A 22,625-nucleotide genomic window follows, 5' to 3' on the forward strand; every position below is an offset into this window, starting at 1 on the left:
CTTTGGGTTGGCTGGGCAGCTCTTCTGCTGTTCTCCCCTTAGGTTACTTGTGTGCCCACCTTCAGCTAGTGGGTCTGTTGGGACTGGGCTCAGCTAGAGTATCAGGATGGCTGGACATCGCTCTTATTGTGGACTCAATGTCTTTCTTCCCACACACTCACTAATCTTTCAGTAGCCTAAACCAGGCATCTAACATAGTGGCTAGGTCCCAAAAGGGACTGTTCTAAGATAACTAAACCTCTAGATGTTCTGCTAGCACCACATATTATAACGTCCCATTGGCCAAGGAAAGTCACATGGCCAAGGCAACCATCAGGGTGTGAACTGCAGGAAGCATGGTTCACTGTTGACCACTATAACATAGCTTTTGAGTAGTGGCTCCAGACGCTGAGCCACTTACAAAACCTTTCTGACATCTGTTTCCACTTCGGTAATTCGGCTTTAAATGTAGTACCTCTTTCATGGCAACTGGTTAAAGAAGTGTTTGGAATAGAGCCTGGCACATAATAACGGCTATACAAATCTTTATCCTTACTATCTCATCATTATCAGCATCATCATTGTTATTGTTACTGAGTTTTTGTGCAGTATTTTTACTTTGCTATAGTATTAGATAATATATTAATTCATCTATAGTGTCCCCAACTCCTGAGACATGACTCTAGCTTGTAGGAAGTGACAGTCTAGAGAAGATGACACACAATAATGCAGAATTCCAGTACAAGATGCTTTAACAGGGGTTGGGAAGGAACATTTTAGGGAGGAGCAAAGGTATGTTTTCTAGACTTCCTCTATTTAAGACACATTGCACCTGTCACAAACTAATGCACATTTATGTTATGTAAGATTTTAACATACAAGCAGAGAAACCATCTCTAAATATGTCTAAACAAGCTTACAGGTTTTAAGTTCATTATCAATAACTTCACCCTTTTGTTAAATATGCAAAATTTTTAATGATTCAAAATTCAGCATTGCACATGTACTGGAATGAAGTCTGTCTCTCATTCTGAGTAAAGGTCTAGAACTAAGAAAACAGAGATGAAAATGCCAGCTGATTTCTAAGCAATTCAACTGAATCAGTACTGTTATAAAATCTTCCTATACATTCCAGAGAGTGGTTTCTTATAATATAAAGCAGGATCTGGTCTACATAAAAGGAAATAATAAAAATAAGAGTGAACATTTATTCAAAGCTTGCCATGTGCAGGCTTTACACTCTGAGTTTTGCATGTGATTCTTTTTTTTTTTTTTTTTTTTTTGCGATACGCGGGCCTCTCACTGTTGTGGCCTCTCCCGTTGCGGAGCACAGGCTGCGGACGCTCAGGCTCAGCTGCTCTGCGGCATGTGGGATCTTCCCAGACCGGGGCATGAACCTGTGTTTCTTGCATCGGCAGGCGGACTCTCAACCACTGCGCCACCAGGGAAGCCCTTGCATGTGATTCTTTTTGAGAGTTCTCTATCTGGGTTGTGGGTGTTTTTTGCAACTGATTGTGGTAGATTATATTGGTGTTCACAGATCTTCATTCTCCCACCCCTATCATGGGACATGTATTCTCACCCTGTTCACTCACATTGGGCTCAGCCCTGTGATGTGCTTTAGCCAGTAGAATGTGACACAGCACAAACCACATCCCAGCAGAAGGTTTACTGTCACCATGTGGTTGTCCTGTCTCTCTTGTTCTTTCCCTCTGCCATGAAAATGGGAAGACACCATTTTCCTCCCATTCAGGGGTGGTCCTTCAACCAGAATCTCAGAAAGAAAAGACCCCATAGCCTGGCAGCTTAGAGTAGTATCAACTGTTCTTCACCCTCATGTAACATGAGCAAGAAATAAATAGCTGTAGTTGAAATCCCTAGGATTTAGGAATTGTTCATTAGCACTGTTGCCTAAATTTAGGTTGATATGTTTACCTCCCCTGAGTAGATTATTCGGAATCAAACTATGTCTCTGGGCAGCACCTCTTTGAACAATGGCACTGATTTGCAGCAGTTTTTATTCTTCTCCCCAGTAAACAGAAAGGAATTGATCTACCCATAGTCCAGTACAGCCACGCTCCCATGAGAGCATACCCAGAATAAAAAAATAATTTACAACTCAGTACGAAGAGGACAACTCAGTTTTAAGAATGGGCAAAAAAAACTCTACAGGCATGTCACAAAAGGAGATGTACGAATGACTAATAACCACAGGAAAAATGTTCAACACCATTAGTAATCAGAAAAATGTAAATTAAAAGTACAATGAGATACAACCAGAAACCTATTCAAATGACTGATAAAAGAGTTACAATTCCCCAAAATGGCAAAGATGCAAAATAACTTGAACTTTCATATGTTGCTGGTGGGACTGCAAAATGGAAATCTCTTTGACAGTTTCTTATAAAGTTAAACATAAAGTTACTATATCACCCAGAAATTTTACTCCTATGCCTTCACTTAAAGTAATTGAAAATACGTATCTACAAAAACATACAGAAATATTCATATAAGCTTTATTCATAATAGTGACAAGCTGCAGAAAACCCAAATGCCCATCAGCAGGTGAACTGATAAATGAATTGTGTTACATTCATACAGTGAAATACAACTCAGCAATAGAGAAAAACAAAGTACTGATAGATGCAACAACACAGCTGTATCTCAAAAACACAGTGCTGAATAAAAAGTCAGACAAAAAAGACTACTTACTGTATGACCTCATTAATATAATATTCTAGAATAGGCAGAACTAATGTTGAGTAACAGAAAGCAGATCACTCATTTTCTGGGCCTGGAGCTGGGCCTTCTGACAGCGAGGAGGCACAAGAAATCTCTTTGGGATGATGGACATAGTCTTGGTTGTAGTGGCAGTTACACAGATGCATAGATTTGTCCATAGGTGCATTTAATTGTGTGTAAATTATGCTACAAAACATTAATTTAATTATAAAATCGAATAACATGGTTTACCAGAATATTGGAATACCACCAATTGAAATAGCAGTAACTAACTCCTAAACGTGTGTTGTGGATCATTAACTGGGATGAATCTCTCCCATGATGAAACTGGCTGTGCCCTACAATGTCTCTAGAACATATCTGATTCTATATCTTCCTTCACCTTGTGGTTTCACCTTGTCCTTTTGATATTCACTAGGCCTTCCACAGATAGCTCCTATAATAAAATTGTATTATAGTAATTGGTGAAGGTTAAGGAAGTCCCATGAAGATCCCTATTGACCAAGCCAACTCTGGCAATCAATGTAGTAACCAGTATGGCAGCCTCCTAGTGTCTAGTACTCCTTAATGCTGACATGATGTTAAATCTCTGCTTTTCATTCAATTATCAGTCCCCTTCTATCCATCCTGACACAGCGTGACAGGTGCAAATCAAGTGTGACATCAAATAAAAGTTTTACTTTAAAAAAAAATTCAGACTTCCACTCTGACTCATATCCAATTCAAAAATTATTAATAAATCATTTTTTAAATGCTTCTATATTTTTTACTTTGATGGAAGTGTTTTGTGCCAAGTGACAAAGCAATGAGTTCTCATACACTACTTGTTTTCTAGTTGGCATTTAAAAATTATAATTACTATACTAGAAAATACAAGCAATAAATTTTAAAATAGAATTCTAAGTGGATCTCAGATTTAGGTTTAAAAAGCAACCACTAAATAAAATAAAACCTGAATTCTCACTGAAACATACAGAAATAGTATTTTTCATAAGGACTGCAATGTAAAATCCCAGATGATTTTATTTATACAGTTATACTTGATATTTATGAAGAGAACCAAGTGAACTGAGGCATTATTTTCATGAGCAACAACATTATTCTTGTCTTTTGGCACAAAAATACCTACTAGTGATAAAAACAGTTTCAACCACAAGGAAATATTTTCCCTATTTCATCCATCTCTGTACTGAAAACTATTGGTTTCTCAGTATGCATTGGAGGAGAATCTATTGTTTTGGAGGAAAGGAAGTTATCAATATTGGTTAGTGGAAAAAGAATGAGGAAGTCATTGAAAACAAAATAATGAGTACAGGTTACAAAGACCCTGGGGAAAGACAAATTTATAAATGGTGACTATGTGAAGACACTCTTTGATTACAAATGTGAAAGGAAGCAAAAATCCAGTTGGCGTTGGAAAAGTACAACAGAAGGGCCAACTCAGACTTAACTATTTATATTGCCCTCTCAGTAGCCATGGCAATAGGGAACCCTTTCCATGGTAAAAAGAATTCAAATAATGTAAGCTTTCATTAGAGCTGAAGCCAGAAGGTACTTGTGGTTTGGGTAGCTCCATCTCGGGGAAGGTGGGACGTTTGGAGAGTGTGGAAGAGGTTTACACTATATCCCAAAAGGGTGAAGCAGTGAAGGGAAATTTTATCAGTAACTAAATTGAATTAATTTAGTATGTGTACTAAAGAGAGCTTATAATTACTGTTGACCTGTTTTTCTTCCTGCTGAACTAGTCAAGTCTGTGAAAATAATAAACCAAGTAGCTGGATATTCACTGTAGTACTTTGAATAGTGGCCACCCAAAAGATATGTCCATCCAGAACCACAGAATGTGAATTTATTTGAGATCATTGTCTTTACAAATGGAAGTAAGGTAAGGCTCTTGAGACAAATTCATTCTGGATTAGGGTTTGTCCTAAATCCAATGACAAGTATACTTATAAGAGACAGAGAAGAAGATACACAGAGACACACAGAGAGACACAAAGGGAAAGGCCATGTGATGATGGTGGCAGAGATTGGAGTGATGCAGCTACAAGCCAAGAAACACCAGGGATTGGTAGCAGCCACTAGAAATTTGGAGGGAGGCATGGAACAGATGCTCCCTTGGAGCCTCAGGAAGGAACCAAGCCTGCTGACACCTTTGATTTCACACCTCTGGACTTCAGAAATATGACAGCATGGATTTCTGTTGTTTTAAGCCACTGAATTTGTGATAATTTGTTACTAATATACTAATACATTCATTTTTTCATTCTTTTCCTACTGCATCAGCCCCTCGAGGGTTGTAAGAACTACATAAGATTTGTGTAAACACATGAAGAGCATTTGGTCAGAGCCTAAACATAAGAACCTCTTGATAAATCTTAGTCACTCTAGTACACTGCATAGTGGCGACCCAAAAAATATGTCCATCCATAACAACAGAATATGATCTTATTTGAAATAATTGTTTTTGCAATTGGAACTGAAGTAATGAGCTTGAGATGAGGCCATTCAGGATTAGGATTTGTCCTAAATCCAATGACAAGTATACTTATAAGAGATAGAAAAGTAGAAGACACATAGAGATAAACAGAAAGACACAGAAGGTGATGGTCTTCCATGGTGGTAGAGAAGGGGTGGTGATATTGCTATTATTTCCATTGCTAATAATTAATCTGGTCAATGTATTTTAAATAGCAACATCCATTTGCATGAGAAGTCTTAATGATATCACAGAGTTTAAGGAACTTAATTGAGCCCTTAAGTGTAATTGCAATGCTTATTTCAGACCTTTCCAGTTAATAGGGGATGGAGTTGTGATTCCAGGAGCTGAGTTGAACTTGTCAGTCAAAGCCTGTAGCAGCATGGACCTGTCTGGTGAAACCAATTGGATCGATAATGGCCACTATGACTTCCACTTCTCTGAAAATGTCCAGTGTTTCTACAAGATCTCTCAGTGACTCTTTTAATTCTACTTCTACAATGGTTTATATTTGTGATGAAACACAGAATGAAAACTCTAACTTACCTTAGATGCAAATTAATAAAAACAAGGAGGATAAAAAGCATGTTTTCTCCGCCTACTGCCTCTAAGGCTATGGTATGAATAAAATTAATGCAAAATATTTTAAACGTATATGTCTACATAGAAGAAATGAATGGGAATAGCAAGGAAGAGTATATGATTGATGAAACAATGAACTTATAAACAGACCAAAATGATCACCTCAATAAATGCAGAAAAATTTACAGATAATTTATTTTATAAAGCTTTCTCTTACAAACACAATGCAGCTAATATGATGTCAATTCTCTAGTTTGATCTACAGCATATTATAATGTTGAAAGCAATGTTATAAAAAAATTCATTTGTTGTAATAGTCAAATAAATTTTCAAAGGAAAAACAAATAAGCATTGAAAATATTTCCACAGGTCCTTGCTCTTCTAATGGAAATGTTAAATACAATAACAAGAAAGGTTTGCTAATTAAAAGCTTTTAAGCTTTCAATTTCAGTTTTCTCTGTTTAATTCAGTAGGAAGGGGAAAACAGACAAAAAACAATTTTAAAAGGAGGAGCTTTAAAAAGATACCACAGTTAATAGATACTACTGCTGATTTATTTGATGTTCAATTATTTTGTATTTTTGTTTTCATAGGGAAATTTGATTGCATAAGCATAAATGTATATAATTTAAAACTAAATTTTAAGGTACTATTTTATTTGCTTCCTGTGTTTAATTGAAGCAGATATAGCTTACATTACAAAATGGTGATTAAACTTTCTGCAGAGTCAGTAAGGGGTTGAAAAATGACCTTAGGCTTCATAGACGCCTTTTAAAAGATCTTTAAATTTCAGTGACTCATAGGACTTCATCTTTTTCATTTTAGCTGAGAATTCAGGATCTTCTCAATGAAGAGCATTCTGAAACTACTGAATATGATATGAAGAACACAGTTGATCGGTTGGGCTAAGTTCTTGTATTAATTTTGTCACTAGCTTGCTTTAGGTCATTCCTTACAAAAATCACAGAGAAATCAGGGCTTAGATAAATTATTTATGTATTGGAGATAATGCCTACTCTATCCACTTCATGGACTTATTTTAAGATAAATTTGGGGACAAATATATATGACAGTACTTTGCAAGCTGATACGTGACATAGAGACATGAGGTAATAATAATAATGGTCTTTCAAAAATGAGTAAATGCATTTATGAGACAGGGTACAAACAGGAAAAAGGAAAGCATACTAAGTATTTTGAGAGAGATTTGAGAAGATGGCAGAAGAGTAAGACGCGGAGATCACCTTCGTCCCCACAAATACATCAGAAATACATCTACATGTGGAACAACCCCTACAGAACACCTACTGAACGCTGGCAGAAGACCTCAGATCTCCCAAAAGGCAAGAAAGTCCCCACGTACCTGGGTAGGGCAAAAGAAAAAAGGAAAAACATACACAAAAGAATAGGGACGGGGCCTGCACCAGTGGGAGGGAGCTGTGAAGGAGGAAAGGTTTCCACACACTAGAAGCCTCTTCGCGGGCGGAGACTGCGGGTGGTGGAGGGGGTAGCTTCGGAGCCGCGAGGGGGGGGAAAGCAACACGGGTGCGGAGGGCAAACCGGAGAGATTCCCGCACAAAGGATCGGTGCCAACCGGCACTCACCAGCCCGAGAGGCTTGTCTGCTCACCCGCCGGGGCGGGCGGGGCTGAGAGTTGAGGCTCGGGCTTCGGTCAGAGTGCAGGGAGAGGACTGGTGGCGTGAACACAACCTGAAGGGGGTTAGTGCACCACGGCTAGCAGGATGGAGTCCGGGGAAAAGTCTAGACCTGCCGAAGAGACAAGAGACTTTTTCTTGCCTCTTTGTTTCCTGGTGTGTGAGGACAGGGGACTTAGAGCGGTAATTAGAGATCCAGAGATGGACACGAGCCGTGGCTAAAAGCGCGGACCGCAGAGATGGGCATGAGATGCTAAGGCTGCTACTGCCGCCACCAAGAAGCCTGTGTGCGAGCACAGGTCACTCTCCACACCTCCCCTCCTGGGAGCCTGTGCAGCCTGCCACTGCCAGGGTCCCGGGATCCAGGGACAACTTCCCCGGGAGAACTCATGGCATGCCTCAGGCTGGTGCAACGTCATGCCAGCCTCTGCTGCCACAGGCTCACCCCGCACTCCGTGCCCCTCCCTCCCCCAGGCCTGAGTGAGCCAGAGGCCCCGAATCAGCTGCTCCTTTAACCCCGTCCTGTCTGAGTGAAGAACAGACGCCCTCAGGCGACCTACATGCAGAGGTGGGGCCAAATCCACAGGTGAGCCCCGGGAGCTGTGCGAACAAAGAGAAAGGGAAATCTCTCCCAGCAGCCTCAGGAGCAGCGGATTAAAGCTCCACAATCAACTTGATGTACCCTGCATCTGTGGAATACATGAATAGACAACGAATCATCCCAAATTGAGGTGGTGGACTTTGGGAGCAAGATATATTATTTTTTCCCCCTTTCCTTTTTGTGAGTGTGTATGTGTATTCTTCTGTGTGAGATTTTTTTCTCTATAGATTTGCTTTCACCATTTCTCCTACAGGGTTCTGTCTGTCCGGGTTTTTTTTTCCTTTTTTCTTTTTTTTTTTTTTTTTTTTACTTTAAAAAATGTTTTTTCTTAATAATTATTTTTTAGTTTTTATTTTAATAACTTTATTTTATTTTATCTTACTTTACTTCTTTCTTTCTTTCTTTCTTTCTTTTTCTTTCTTTCTTTCTTTCTTTCTTTCTTTCTTTCTACTTTTTCTCCCTTTTATTCTGAGCCATGTGGAGGACAGGCTCTTGGTGCTCCAGCCAGGTGTCAGGGCTGTGCGACTGAGGTGGGAGAGCCAATTTCAGGACGCTGGTCCACAAGAGACCTCCCAGCTCCACGTAATATCAAATGGCAAAAATCTCCCAGAGATCTCCATCTCAACGCCAGCACCCAGCTTCACTCAACAACCAGCAAGCTACAGTGCTGCACACCCTATGCCAAACATCTAGCAAGACAGGAACACAACCCCACCCATTAGCAGAGAGGCTGCCTAAAATCATAATAAGTACACAGACACCCCAAAACACACCACCAGATGTGGACCTGCCCACCAGAATGACAAGATCCAGCCTCATCCACCAGAACACAGGCACTAGTCCCCTCCACCAGGAAACCTACACAACCCACTGAACCAACCTTAGTCATGGGGGACAGACACCAAAAACAATGGGAATTACAAACCTGCAGCCTGCAAAAAGGAGACCCCAAACACAGTAAGATAAGCAAAATGAAAAGACAAAAAAACACACAGCAGATGAAGGAGCAAGGTAAAAACCCACCAGATCTAACAAATGAAGAGGAAATAGGCAGGCTACCTGAAAAAGAATTCAGAATAATGATAGTAAAGATGATCTAAAATCTTGGAAATAGAATAGAGAAAATGCAAGAAACATTTAACAAGGACCTAGAAGAACTAAAGGGGAAACAAGCAATGATGAACAACACAATAAAAGAAATTAAAAATACTCTAGATGGGATCAATAGCAGAATAACTGAGGCAGAAGAACAGATATGTGACCTGGAAGATAAAATAGTGGAAGTAACTACTGCAGAGCAGAATAAAGAAAAAAGAATGAAAAGAACTGAGGACAGTCTCAGAGACCTCTGGGACATCATTAAACACACCAACATTCGAATTATAGGGGTCCCAAAAGAAGAAGAGAAAAAGAAAGGGACTGAGAAAATATTTGAAGAGATTATAGTTGAAAACTTCCCTAATATAGGAAAGGAAATAGTTAATCAAGTTCAGAAAGCACAGAGAGTCCCATACAGGATAAATCCAAGGATAAACATGTGATGACACATACTAATCAAACTATCAAATATTAAATACAAAAAAACCAAATTAAAAGCAGCAAGGGAAAAACAACAAATAACACACAAGGGAATCCCCATAAGGTTAACAGCTGATCGTTCAGCAGAAACTCTGCAAGCCAGAAGGGAGTGGCAGAACATATTTAAAGTGATGAAGGAGAAAAACCTACAACAAAGATTACTCTACCAGGCAAGGATCTCATTCAGTTTTTGTTTTGTTTTTTTATGGTATGTGGGTCTCTCACTATTGCGGCTTCTCCCACCGCAGAGCACAGGCTCCAGAGGCGCAGGCCCAGCAGCCATGGCTCATGGGCCCAGCTGCTCCACAGCACATGGGATACCCCCAGACCTGGGCATGAGCCCGTGTCCTCTGCATCGGCAGGCAGACTCCCAACCACCAGGGAAGCCCTCTCATTCAGATTTGATGGAGAAATTAAAACCTTTACAGACAAGCAAAAGCTGAGAGAGTTCACCACCACCAAATCAGCTTTACAACAAATGCTAAAGGAACTTCTCTAGGCAAGAAACACAAGAGAAGGAAAAGACCTACAATAAAAAACCCAAAACAATTAAGAAAATGGGAATAGAAACATACATATTGATAATTACCTTATATAGAAATGGATTAAATGCTACATCCAAAAGACACAGACTGGTTGAATGGATACAAAAACAAGACCCATATATATGCTGTCTACAAGAGACCCACTTCAGACCTAGGGACACATACAGACTGAAAGTAAGGGGATGGAAAAAGATATTCCATGCAAATGGAAATCAGAAGAAAGCTGGAGTAGCAATTCTCATATCAGACAAAATAGACTTTAAAATAAAGACTATTACAAGGGACAAAGAAGGACTCTACATGATGATCAAGGGATTGATCCAAGAAGAAGATATAACAATTGCAAATATTTATACACCCAACATAGGAGCACCTCAATACATAAGGCAAATACTAACAGCCATGAAAGGGGAAATAGACAGTAACACAATCATAGTAGGGGACTTTAACACCCCACTTTCACCAATGGACAGATCGTCCAAAATGAAAATAAATAAGAAAACACAAGCTTTAAATGATACATTGAACAAGATGGACTTAATTGATATTTATAGGACATTCCATCCAAAAACAACAGAATACACATTTTTCTGAAGTGTTCATGGAACATTCTCCAGGATAGATCATATCTTGGGTCACAAATCAAGCCTTGGTAAATTTAAGAAAATTGAAATCGTATCAAGTATCTTTTCCGACCACAATGCTATAAGACTAGATATCAATTACAGGAAAAGATCTGTAAAAAATACAAACACATGGAGTCTAAACAATACACTACTTAATAATGAAGTGAACACTGAAGAAATCAAAGATGAAATCAAAAAATACCCAGAAACAAATGACAATGGGGACACGGCGACCCAAAACCTATGGGATGCAGCAAAAGCAGTTCTAAGAGGGAAGTTTATAGCAATACAATCCTACCTTGAGAAACAGGAAACATCTTGAATAAACAACCTAATCTTGCACCTAAAGCAATTAGAGAAAGAAGAACAAAAATAACCCAATTTTAGCAGAAGGAAAGAAATCATAAAGATCAGATCAGAAATAATGAAGGAAACGATAGCAAAGATCAATAAAACTAAAAGCTGGTTCTTTGAGAAGATAAACAAAATTGATAAACCATTAGCCAGACTCATCAAGAAAAAAATGGAGAAGACTCAAATCAATAAATTAGAAATGAAAATGGAGAAGTAACAACTGACACTGCAGAAATACAAAGGATCATGAGAGATTACTACAAGCAACTATATGCCAATAAAATTGACAACCTGGAAAAAATGGACACATTCTTAGAAATGCACAACCTGCCGAGACTGAACCAGGAAGAAATAGAAAATATGAACAGACCAATCACAAGCACTGAAATTGAAACTGTGGTTAAAATCTTCCAACAAACAAAAACCCAGGACTAGATGGCTTCACAGGCGAATTCTATCAAACATTTAGAGAAGCACTAACACCTGTGCTTCTCAAACTCTTCCAAAATATAGCAGAGGGAGGAACACACCCAAACTCATTCTATGAGGCCACCATCACCCTGATACCAAAACCAGACAAAGGGTTTCCCTGGTGGCACAGTGGTTGAGAGTCCGCCTGCCGATGCAGGGGATAGGGGTTCGTGCCCCGGTCTGGGAAGATCCCATATACCGTGGAGCGGCTGGGCCTGTGAGCCATGGCCGCTGAGCCTGCGTGTCTAGACCCTGTGCTCCACAACGGGAGAGGCCACAACAGTGAGAGGCCCGCTTACTACAAAACAAAACAAAACAAACAAACAAAATAAACAGACAAAGGTGTCACAAAGAGAGAGCACTACAGGCCAATATCACTGATGAACATAGATGCAAAAATCCTCAACAAAATACTAGCAAACAGAATCCAACAGCACATTAAAAGAATCATACACCATGATCAAGTGGGGTTTATTCCAGGAATGCAAGGATTCTTCAATATACACAAATCAATCAATGTGTTAAACCATATAACAAATTGAAGGAGAAAAACCATATGATCATCTCAATAGAGGTAGAGAAAGCTTTCGACAGAATTCAACACCCATTTATGATAAAAACCCTCCAGAAAGTAGGCATAGAGGGACCTTTTCTCAACATAATAAAGGCTATATATGACAAACCCACAGCCAACATCATACTAAATGGTGAAAAACTGAAAGCATTCCACTAAGATCAGGAACAAGACAAGGTTGCCTGCTCTCACCACTCTTATTCAACATAGTTTTGGAAGTTTTAGCCACAGCAGTCAGACCAGCAAAAGAAATAAAAGGAATCCAAATTGGAAAAAAAAGAAGTAAAGCTGTCACTGTTTGCAGATGACATGATACTATACATAGAGAATCCTAAAGATGCTACCAGAAAACTACTAGAGCTAATCAATGAATTTGGTAAAGTTGCAGGATACAAAATAAATGCACGGAAATCTCTGGCTTTCATGTACACTAGTGATGAAAAATCTGAAAGTGAAATTAAGAAAACACTTCCATTTACCACTGCAACAAAAAGAATGAAATATCTAGGAATAAACCTAACTATGGAGACAAAAGACCTGTATGCAGAAAATTATAAGACACTGATGAAAGAAATTAAAGATGATACAAATACATGGAGAGAAATACCATGTTCTTGGATTGGAGGAGTCAACATTGTGAAAATGACTCTACTACCCAAAGCAATCTACAGATTCAATGCAATCCCTATCAAACTACCACTGGCATTTTTCACAGCACTAGAACAAAAAATTTCACAATTGGTATGGAAACACAAAAGACTCCAAATAGCCAATGCAATCTTGAGACAGAAAAACAGAGGTGGAGGAATCAGGCTCCCAGACTTCAGACTATACTACAAAGCTACAGTAATCAAGACAGTATGGTACTGGCACAAAAACAGAAATATAGATAAATGGAACACGATAGAAAGCCGAGAGTTAAACCCATGCACATATGTTCACCTTATCTTTGATAAAGGAGGCAAGAATATACAGTGGAGAAAAGACAGCCTCTTCAATAAGTGGTGCTGGGAAAACTGGACAGGTATATGTAAAAGTATGAAATTAGAACACTCCCTAACACCATACACAAAAATAAACTCAAAATGGATTAAAGACCTAAATGTAAGGCCAGACACTATCAAACTCTTAGAGGAAAACATAGGCAGAACACTCTATGACATAAATCACAGCAAGATTCTTTTTGACCCACCTCCTAGAGGAATGGAAATAAAAACAAATATAAACAAATGGGATCTAATTAAACTTCAAAGCTTTTGCACAGCAAAGGAAACCATAAACAAGACATGTATTTTGAGAGAATGATTTAAAACAGAGTAATAAAGGGTTAAGTTTTATTGAAGGCCAGTGGGGCAAAGGTCAGGAAAGCTGCCAGCAGCCTTCAGGAGACCAGTGGGTACTGCAGTCAAAGGAAGCTACTAGCTCAGATCTCAGACACCTGCACAGGCAGAGCATGTTTTATGGGAGGCTATCTGGACTCTCCTGGCCAACCCTCTCTTCTGCACCAAACTCACCAGGTGGCCAGCTTCTGCCTTGGGAACAATGAGGGCTTCTGTGTCTCATTTGCCAGATCACCAGAAAGAGATTCTCCTTGGCTGAATCTAACCCAGAACCCTCTGCCAAGGATTCTGGGAAATGTAGTTCCCCTGCACTTAGGAGGGAATAATGGATACAGGAAAATGGTGTTGTATTAACAATGAATGTGACATAAAAATAGTAAGCTGAATGATAAGTTAATGATAGTTTTTTGTTGTTGTTGTTGTTTTTTAGCACATATTAGCAGACAAAGAAGGATCCATGGGGGGCTTTGGTCCTTCAAAGTACACTCTACAGAAGAGAGACTATGTTAACTTTGCTTAAGAATGAATCTGTCTTCTGACAGTCTATGTGTCTAATGTAGTACGTTGTCATCCCTTATATTCGTGTTCAACTCCATCAATAAATATTACTGGAAACAATGTCTTTTAGCAGAACATTGTACCAAAATGGAGAACAAAGAGCTTGCTAAGAGTTTTAAGCATCTTTCCAAAATTCTAGTATATCAGGCATGTTCTTGGATATAAATTCATGGTCATCAGTAAGTCACAGTTTGAAATCTGGGCCTATAGTTTCTGATTGCTGCCATTCATAAAGCCATCTGTGAGCTTATCAGGAGTTTTAGCCCAATAGATGGTCTAATATGGAGAGTAAACTGAGGTTAATAATGGACTGTAAACTTAGAATGCCTCAGGAAGTACAGTATAGTATAAGAGAACAGACTTGAGAGCTAGGCCACCTTACTTTAAAGCCCAATTTCAAAAACATACTAATAGTGTGGTCTCAGCCAAATTTCTTAACGTTTTTGTGCCTCATTTTTTCTATCCATTAAATGGAATGAAAATATTACGCAATTCATAAGGTTTTTGTGGGAACTAAACAGTTTAATAAGTGTTAAGCACTTAGAATACAGTTTTAGGTATTTGTAGAGTGTGCGGTCTTTTTGTACTTATTATGTTTTAGAGAACAATCTAGGGGCTGTAGTTACTGTTTATGAGACTTGTTATCATCATAATATGTCATGATAAAATTCAATCCATGTCACATTTGTCTTGTGCCTACCCTATTTGTTACCATGCTAAGTCTTTGCACACTATCTCATTTATTTTTATGCCCTTTTATGCCGCCCCCACCCATTTGTTTTTTGACTGCTTTCACAAGAGTATGGTGGTTAAGAAACACGTGTTCTGGAGCCAGACTCCCATGTTTAAACCCCAGTCCTACTACTTACTAGCTGTGTGACCCTTTACAAGTTACTTAACCTTTCTGTGTTTCAGTTCCTTCATTTGTATAATGGAAATACTATTAGTACCACTCTCTTTGCATTGAAGGTTAAATATAAAACACTTAAAAGAAGACTTGCACATGGTTAGCACTCAGAGAGTGTTAGCTGTGATTATTATTGCCTCCAAATTAATCCATATCTCATAGATCTATCAACACATTTATAATTCCCAGCAATTAAAAGCAGTTGGCTCAGGTTTCATGCAGTTCCTTATTGACCAATATGTGCTTGTATCCAAGAACATGCCTGCTTTCCTGGAATTTTTCAAAGACTCATTCTAACAAGTTGTAAAGCACAAACAAAAATTTAACACACACAATTACACACATACATGTATACATATTCATGTTTTCTAATAGTCTGCATATTTTAGCAAAACTTGCAACACTCATTTCTAGTGTTTATAGTCTTGATACCACTTCTGCCAAATAAAAGCAAGAATACAAAGTCTTTTTTTTTTTTTTTTGCTTCCATCAAACCTCTGTCTACCTGAATGTACTTCCCACACCTTTAAAGGTACACACACAAAAACATAAAAAATGCAGTATACCTAAGAATGATTTAGATGTTCCCTGTACTGTAGGAAATGCTATTTCTAGTCTCTGAGCAACATTTATATGAGCCCTGAGAGTTCTATGAATAATTTCCTGGATTTCTTTCTTTATGGATGACTATAACCAAGCACCTTGCTGGGACCCTAAACTGTATTTTTCTCAGCTTTAGTTGTTTAATTAAGCATTAAGTTGTTTATAGCCAGAAAGCCCCAACACAAGAGAGGTTTCTTTCTCAATCTGTCTCTTGAAAAGAACTACTGGATACAATCCAATAGTAATAATAATAAAAAAAAAACATTTGTTAAACAAATTAAAGTTAGTTTGTAATGAGGATTCTAAGTCTTGGAGTGATGCCTTGAACTTGAATGAAGGAAGTTTTTTTTTTTAACCACATGTATTGTGTACTGCAAAGTCATAATTTGACATATAGACATTTTGGTTGAAGAAAGAAATGGAAGGAAAGTATAACGTACCATCTCTTCATTTTCTGGTCCTTGACAAGAATTTTTCTGTTTTACAGATAACTGACTAATGTCTCTTGAGTATTGAAATGATGTATAAAATGCTTCTGAATTACTGGAGTCACTATATTCACTGTAGTTATATTTACCGATTCATATGGTGGGCAACAGAAATTTACAGAATTTGTATAATTTCACTAATGGTTACACAAATATATTTTATTGAAAAAAATTCACCCTGAATATAAGATAATATTAAATATACAGTATATCAATTAAGTCAATAATTGTTACCCCAGAATATCATGAAACTTTCACACATCGATGGTCAATCAATGTCCCTGATCAACTCCCTCAATTCTTAAATGAGTAAAATCAATCACTTTTGCTATAATGTAAATTTTCTAGCATACTCTTGATAGAGGATTCTTGGGAAAGCCAGGCCATGATTAATAGACTCAAATAGTAGGCATTTTTAGAAGTAGAACTTACTGTATTCCATTCATACAGGTCTACTCTCTTTCTTGTTGAAGACACTGGGATTTCTATATCCTGCTCACTCCTTGTGAAATGCTCTCATCTTTCTCTACTCCTGCTTTACCTGGTCAGATTTATATAGACACACTAATATGTGGATGCACACACAGACCTTACACTTTTTAATTCCAACATTTATTTCAGTCATGCATTTATTTGTTTATTGTTTGTCTCCATGACTGAACTATTAAGAATATGATGACCTGATCATAAGCACTGTGTGTATCATCAACCCCTGGAACCAGCTTAATTCCTGTCATTCATAAGGTCAGGAAACACTTACAGAAGACAGTTCCTGACCAGGCAGGGATATAACAAGTGAATAAAACAGACACAGAACCAATCCTCATGAAGCTTAGTCTTAGAGTCTAGTGTTGGAAATAGATATTAAGAAATCAAACTTACTTATGCAATATAGATATAAATATATATTTTAGGCAGCTCAGGCTGCCATAACAAAATACCATAGGCTGGTGGCTTAAACAACAGGAATTTATTTCTCACAGTTGTGGAGCCTAGGGAGTCTAAGACCAAGGTATCAACTGATTTGATTCTCCAGTGAGGACTCTTTTCCTGGCTTACAGATGGCTGCCTTCCTGCTGGGTCATCACCTTGCAGGCAGGGAGAGAGAAAAAGAGAGAGAGAGAAATCTCTCTGATGTCTCTTCTTATATGAGGACTAATCCCATCAGGGAGGGCTCTACCCTCATGACCTCAACTAAACTTAATTACCCTGCAAAGACCCTATCTCCAAGTATCATAACATTGGGAAATAGGGCTTCAACACAGAAATTTTGAGGGGGACACAATTCACACCATAGCATATATAGACGGATATTTAGATTAGAGGGCAAAAAAATATTTCTTTGTGGAGTATTGTAGATTGTTAGCAACTTAAAACAATGAAGTAACATGGTACAACTTGAATGCAATTTATATTTTTGAAAGATTACCTTGGTGAGGAATTAATCAAGGGCATAAATCTGGAAATAAGGAGCCAGTTAAGAAGTACTAGCAGTGGTTCAAGTGGCCAAGACTGGGAGCTGGAACTCAGGTTGTGATTGTGGGGACAGAGAACGATAGATAGATTTAGCTATCTGTCAAAGATCAAAATAATGAGCCCTGGTGATGGACTAGATGTGCAGATGATTGTACAAGAGGAATCACAGTTAAGCCCCAACTTTCTGGATCTAGTACCTTGATAGAAGTGGCATTATTGAGATGAGAATATAAAGACAAGTCTTAGGGGACATATTCACAAGTTCATTTGAACATGTAGAATTCACTGTGCCACTAACAAATACAGAGGAATCAAGGAGGAAGTTGGTGGTATAAGAATTGACTTTAGAGGACAGGTCAGCACTGGAGATGCAAATGTGGGGCTCTTTAAATACAGATATTATTTAAGGACATGGAAGTGAATACATCATTCTAGGGAGACACATAGGAAAAAGAAGGTAATACAGACTTGAGATATGAGAAACTCCAAAATCTAAACATAAGAAGGAAGAAGAATGGGGCAGAGACAATGAGAGTGCTTAGGTCTCAGCAGGAAGTAATGGAGTAAGATGTCACAGAGCTCAAGTGAGGAGGCTGTTTAAAAGGAAGGGAATGGCCAATTTGGATGTACCTGAAAGACTAAGAGTGATTGACGCAATAGTGCATCGGTGCAATAGTGTAACTTTGGGGCAGGGTCCTGGTTCTGCCTCAAGGGATACACACAACAATATCTTTAAGCTCCTCTACAGAATTAAAATCCCCAACAAATTGAAGATGTTAGCATTCTTCATTCCAGAGAAGGTCACAGTTTGATAACCTTGAGGAGATCATCAGAAGACCACCTGAGGCCAAATTAAAGGAGTGAAGGCCCTGCACACACCCTAATCCTTACCAGCAACCCTGCCTTTGAACCATTGCTATAGAACTCCTCACCAAATCCCTCTCGGTTGGGACGCAGAGTTTTGAGAGGCACGAGCCCACAGTGTCCCCCATTGCTTGGCAAAGCAATAAAGCTATTCTTTTCTACTTCACCCAAAACTCTGTCTCCAAGATTTGATTCAGTACCAGTGCACAGAGACCAAGTTTTCAGCATCAGTAGTACATGCGTATTTTGCTATGGCAGCCCAAGCGGAGTAACATGCTTACCATTCCTTTCATAGGTTGATCCCTAATAAACATCTTGTACCCCAAACACTCAGCATCTGCTTTTGGAGAACCAGAGCCTTCTCCCCTTTTATCCCACCCCAAATAGCATCATCCAGCTAGGTTGAGGGCATTATACTATTTCCTTTAGCACCTTTTAATAGTTCTGTCACAGTTGGCTTGTCCTCGGCTAGACTGCTAACTCCTTGATGGCAGGAAGTGTGGTTTAATTTGACCTTCAGGACCTAACACACTGACAGGCACAGAGTGACAACAGCCAATATTTACTGAATGGTGAAATGACCTTGTCTTCATCATGCCCTTTGCTTGCAATAGATTTTTCCAGTTCACACCCACCTCCAAACTACTGAACTTTGAAAACTGGGTTTTGCTGGCCACTGACTGTTTGACACTCTGTCTTATTCCATGCCATAGTTATCTATTTACACCTTGACTCAAGGTTACTCTAGCTTTTTATGCTACATATTTTGGTATAGTCCTGATCCAACATTTTTGCAAGCTGTCCTAATCTTGCTTTGGTTTTCCAATCCCAAATATTCTGTCTTGTCTTCATAGCCCATTGCTGCACCCACAGTCTAGCACCTAAAGGAATTTACTTCCAATGTGGAACAAAACACCCTTCCATATGGTTGGTGAGGAAATTTTGAATTGGAGTGCCACAAGTTGCTCCTTTGGTCCCCCCTACATAGGACAGACATAATATGGTCCCTAGGTTTAGAACTGAGTTAAATCGAATAAATGAAGAGCTATGAACTATGGAGCTATGTCTAAATTTGTCAAGAAAGTCATCATCAGATAAAAGAATAGTTTGATAGTAAGGGTCTGATCAGCAAATAATATCTATGAGGAAAACTAAACAGATCATATCCTTCAAACCTATTGTTTTTTTTTTTTTTTTTTTTTTTTTTTTTTAATAAAAGAGTGAAGAACTCATGTCTTCTATTTGGTTTCCATGCAGGCTTAGGGATCTGGATAAGTATACTGTGCTAACTGATGTTTAAAGGAAATGCTTAGAGCATGTTTACAAAGCTTTAATCCCTTCACTGACCACAGGTCCATAAAACAGGATTAACTTTTTCCCTGATTATCTTTTTCCTCCACAAATGAGCATGTAGGTCTTTCTCCATCTCCTGCAGGGGTAAGCTTTACAACAATTATGACAACAAACAGTTCTTTTCTTTCTATTACATGGTTGTGTAAGTGTGTTTCCAACTTGAGGGGTAGAAAAAATGAATCAACAGGTTGCTGACATTTATCTCCTGTTATTTTCTTGCCCTGCACATTAATATAAAACAAAAATATAATTAACACACCCTTGCTGACATGCTTGCTGCACAGGGCATGAATTACTGTACCACAGGCTCTCCCTGTAACCCTGGAAGACCTGACCTGCTGCCCTTTGCATTCATTAAGCAATTGTCTTCCTTAGTAAGGGGGGAGGGGTGACAAAACACTTATGTCAAGATAGTGCCAATTAATCAGAATCCCACTGGAACACAGCTTCAGAGTCATTTCGAAGTTCCATTAGGACATTTGATTATTTTTATGTATTCTAAGAGGTGTTTTGATTTACTGTTAGTACTTTCTTTCTTTTCAAAAGAAATTATGGCCCCATGATAATCTTCTTAGTAGAGGAAAGTACTGGGTGATAACCAGTAAAATATTCTTACTTAAAGTCTTCTCTCTGATTTTTGTTGTACAAATGTACTTTCCTTGCCCCAAAATGTTGCTGTATAAAAAAGGATGCTGAAATAAGAGCTAGAAAGGGCAAGAGATGTAGGAGTGGAAGGAAGAAAAAAAGGAGGGAAAACAGACAAAAAAACAACCTCAAATGTCTCTTTTTAACAACTGACAGCAACCCCATTACTAAAAATTCAGCAGATTTCGGTTTCCAGTGACCTTCTGTGACCTATTGGAGAGCTTAATGTCCAACAGTCTGCTCCTTTACCTGATAAAGTATTTACATTTTATAGCAAAGTAGAATATTATTAATGCACATCCAGTAATATTATTAGAGTAATATTAGAGTAGAATAGTATTTGAATAATAGTTTGTAGAGGCTTATAGCCCATAAAGCTACTAACCTTGCTTGCTTTGCCTAAACATCCTTTAGTGTCAGATGCACTAAGACGTTAAATGGATTTGCCTAATGAATGAATGAATTGAAGTTGCATGAGCTTCTGCATTTAGTGGCTCTACTTCTATTGAATATCAGACTTTATTCAAAGTCAAACTTTTGCAAACAAAATCAGCAGTGTAATGAAGGCATGCTTTTTCATAATGTGAAGCATTATTAGTAACATCACTGTTTGGATTTTATTAATATACTAGATACTGTATTACAGAATTGGTTTTGGGGTGGGAGCTATCATTGTTCTAGAGGCAAGTGGCTGGCTAAATTGAAGGAGACAAAGCTCATCAACCACGATGTGTTCAGTCTTTTATAACGAAAAAATATCAAGCCTCCTTGGAACTAAATAATTTCACTTTTGTTTTTGTCCCCAAAAGGCAACTACTGTTGGTTGAGGATCCTGCCAGTAGGAAACAACTATTCTTCCTAAGTGGATCTGCTATAGAAGAATAATGGTTTATTTAGAATATTATCCTCTTTTTTGACTTCTGGCTCTCTGTTAATATATTATAATAAACAACAACAACAAAAACCCAGCCATAGCTTGCTTGTTGATGCTGTGTTAGTTACTCAGCCAGGACCTACCCACAACATTTGGGATGGTGTTAGAACTATTTTTTTCTTTTTTCAACAAGAACAAGTTCTCAAACATGTTTTGAAATTACCTCTAAAACCATGTCTTTATGACTTTGACTCCATGTCTTTTACTCTTAAATATACCACCTTTGTGCATACTCGTGTTTTGTATATACACATACTTTCCTGGGACACTAGAGGAGTAATAGTGTGTGCTGATGCAGAGTCCCTCTAGTGCAGGGCTTGTATTATATTGTACCATGAGAATGTAATATTTATATGATAGAAGGCCAATGAGAGCCCTTCTTCAAGAGGATCAAATCATATTATATAGGATTACCATTCATAATATCTATGATTAATGTATTGATGGTAACAATGTTGAAATAGAAGTTAATCTTACTAAATTATTAATGTGGTGATATATCTCCAAATTTTCCCCTTTTACCATTTACATTTAGTTGATAAACACGACTGCTTTCTGCATATTTCTTTCTTTTTATCTATTTAATTAATTTGTTTTTTTCAATTTTTAAATTCAGGAATTGGTCTTAAAATGTAGACCCTGTCACTGTAACTGGGTCATGATCAGTGAAAGCTTCCAAAGGGAAGAAAAATATAAGCTAATATGTGAAATATGAAAAATCATCCAACTTTGTGATGTCTAACTGGAGTTGGAATCCCATTGGGTGGTCAGACCCTATGGCATATGTGGTGGTCCATTTTATGTGTTAATTTGACCAGGACATTGTACACTGGTATATGGTCAAATACAAGTCTAGATATTTCTATGAAAATAGTTTTCAGATGAGATTAACATTTAGATTAGTAGAATTTAAGTAAAGCATATTACCATCCATAATGTGGATACGTCTCATTCAATCAGTTTAAGGCCTTAAGAGAAAAAGACTGAGGTCCCCGAAGAATGGGGAGTTCTGCCTCTAGACTGCCTTTGACTTCTTTTTTTTTTTCAGTTGGAGTATAGTTTATTTACAATGTTGTGTTAGTTTCAGGCATAAAGCAAAGTGATTCAATTATATATATATATATATAAAGACATATATATATATATATATATTCTTTTTCAGATTCTTTTCCATTATAGGTTATTACAAGACACTGAATATAGTTCCCTGTGCTATACAGTAGGTCCCTGTTGTTTATATTCTATATATAGTAGTCTATATCTATTAATCT

At 38.0% G+C, this 22,625-nt stretch overlaps 1 long non-coding RNA gene across 1 annotated transcript in view; it reads right to left on the reverse strand.

Annotated features, from left to right (window-relative positions):
* Positions 1-8,688, reverse strand: part of LOC309962608 — an 878,309-nt gene extending 869,621 nt beyond the window's left edge. Inside the window, exon 1 of the long non-coding RNA XR_014326251.1 lies at positions 8,426-8,688. This is a non-coding gene — a long non-coding RNA (uncharacterized lncRNA). The remainder of the gene's footprint in view (positions 1-8,425) is intronic.
* Between the last annotated feature and the right edge of the window lie 13,937 nt (positions 8,689-22,625).

The sequence above is a fragment of the Leucopleurus acutus genome (assembly GCF_964270905.1).
Source record: "Leucopleurus acutus genome assembly, chromosome: 1".
NCBI classification, from domain to species: domain Eukaryota; kingdom Metazoa; phylum Chordata; class Mammalia; order Artiodactyla; family Delphinidae; genus Leucopleurus; species Leucopleurus acutus.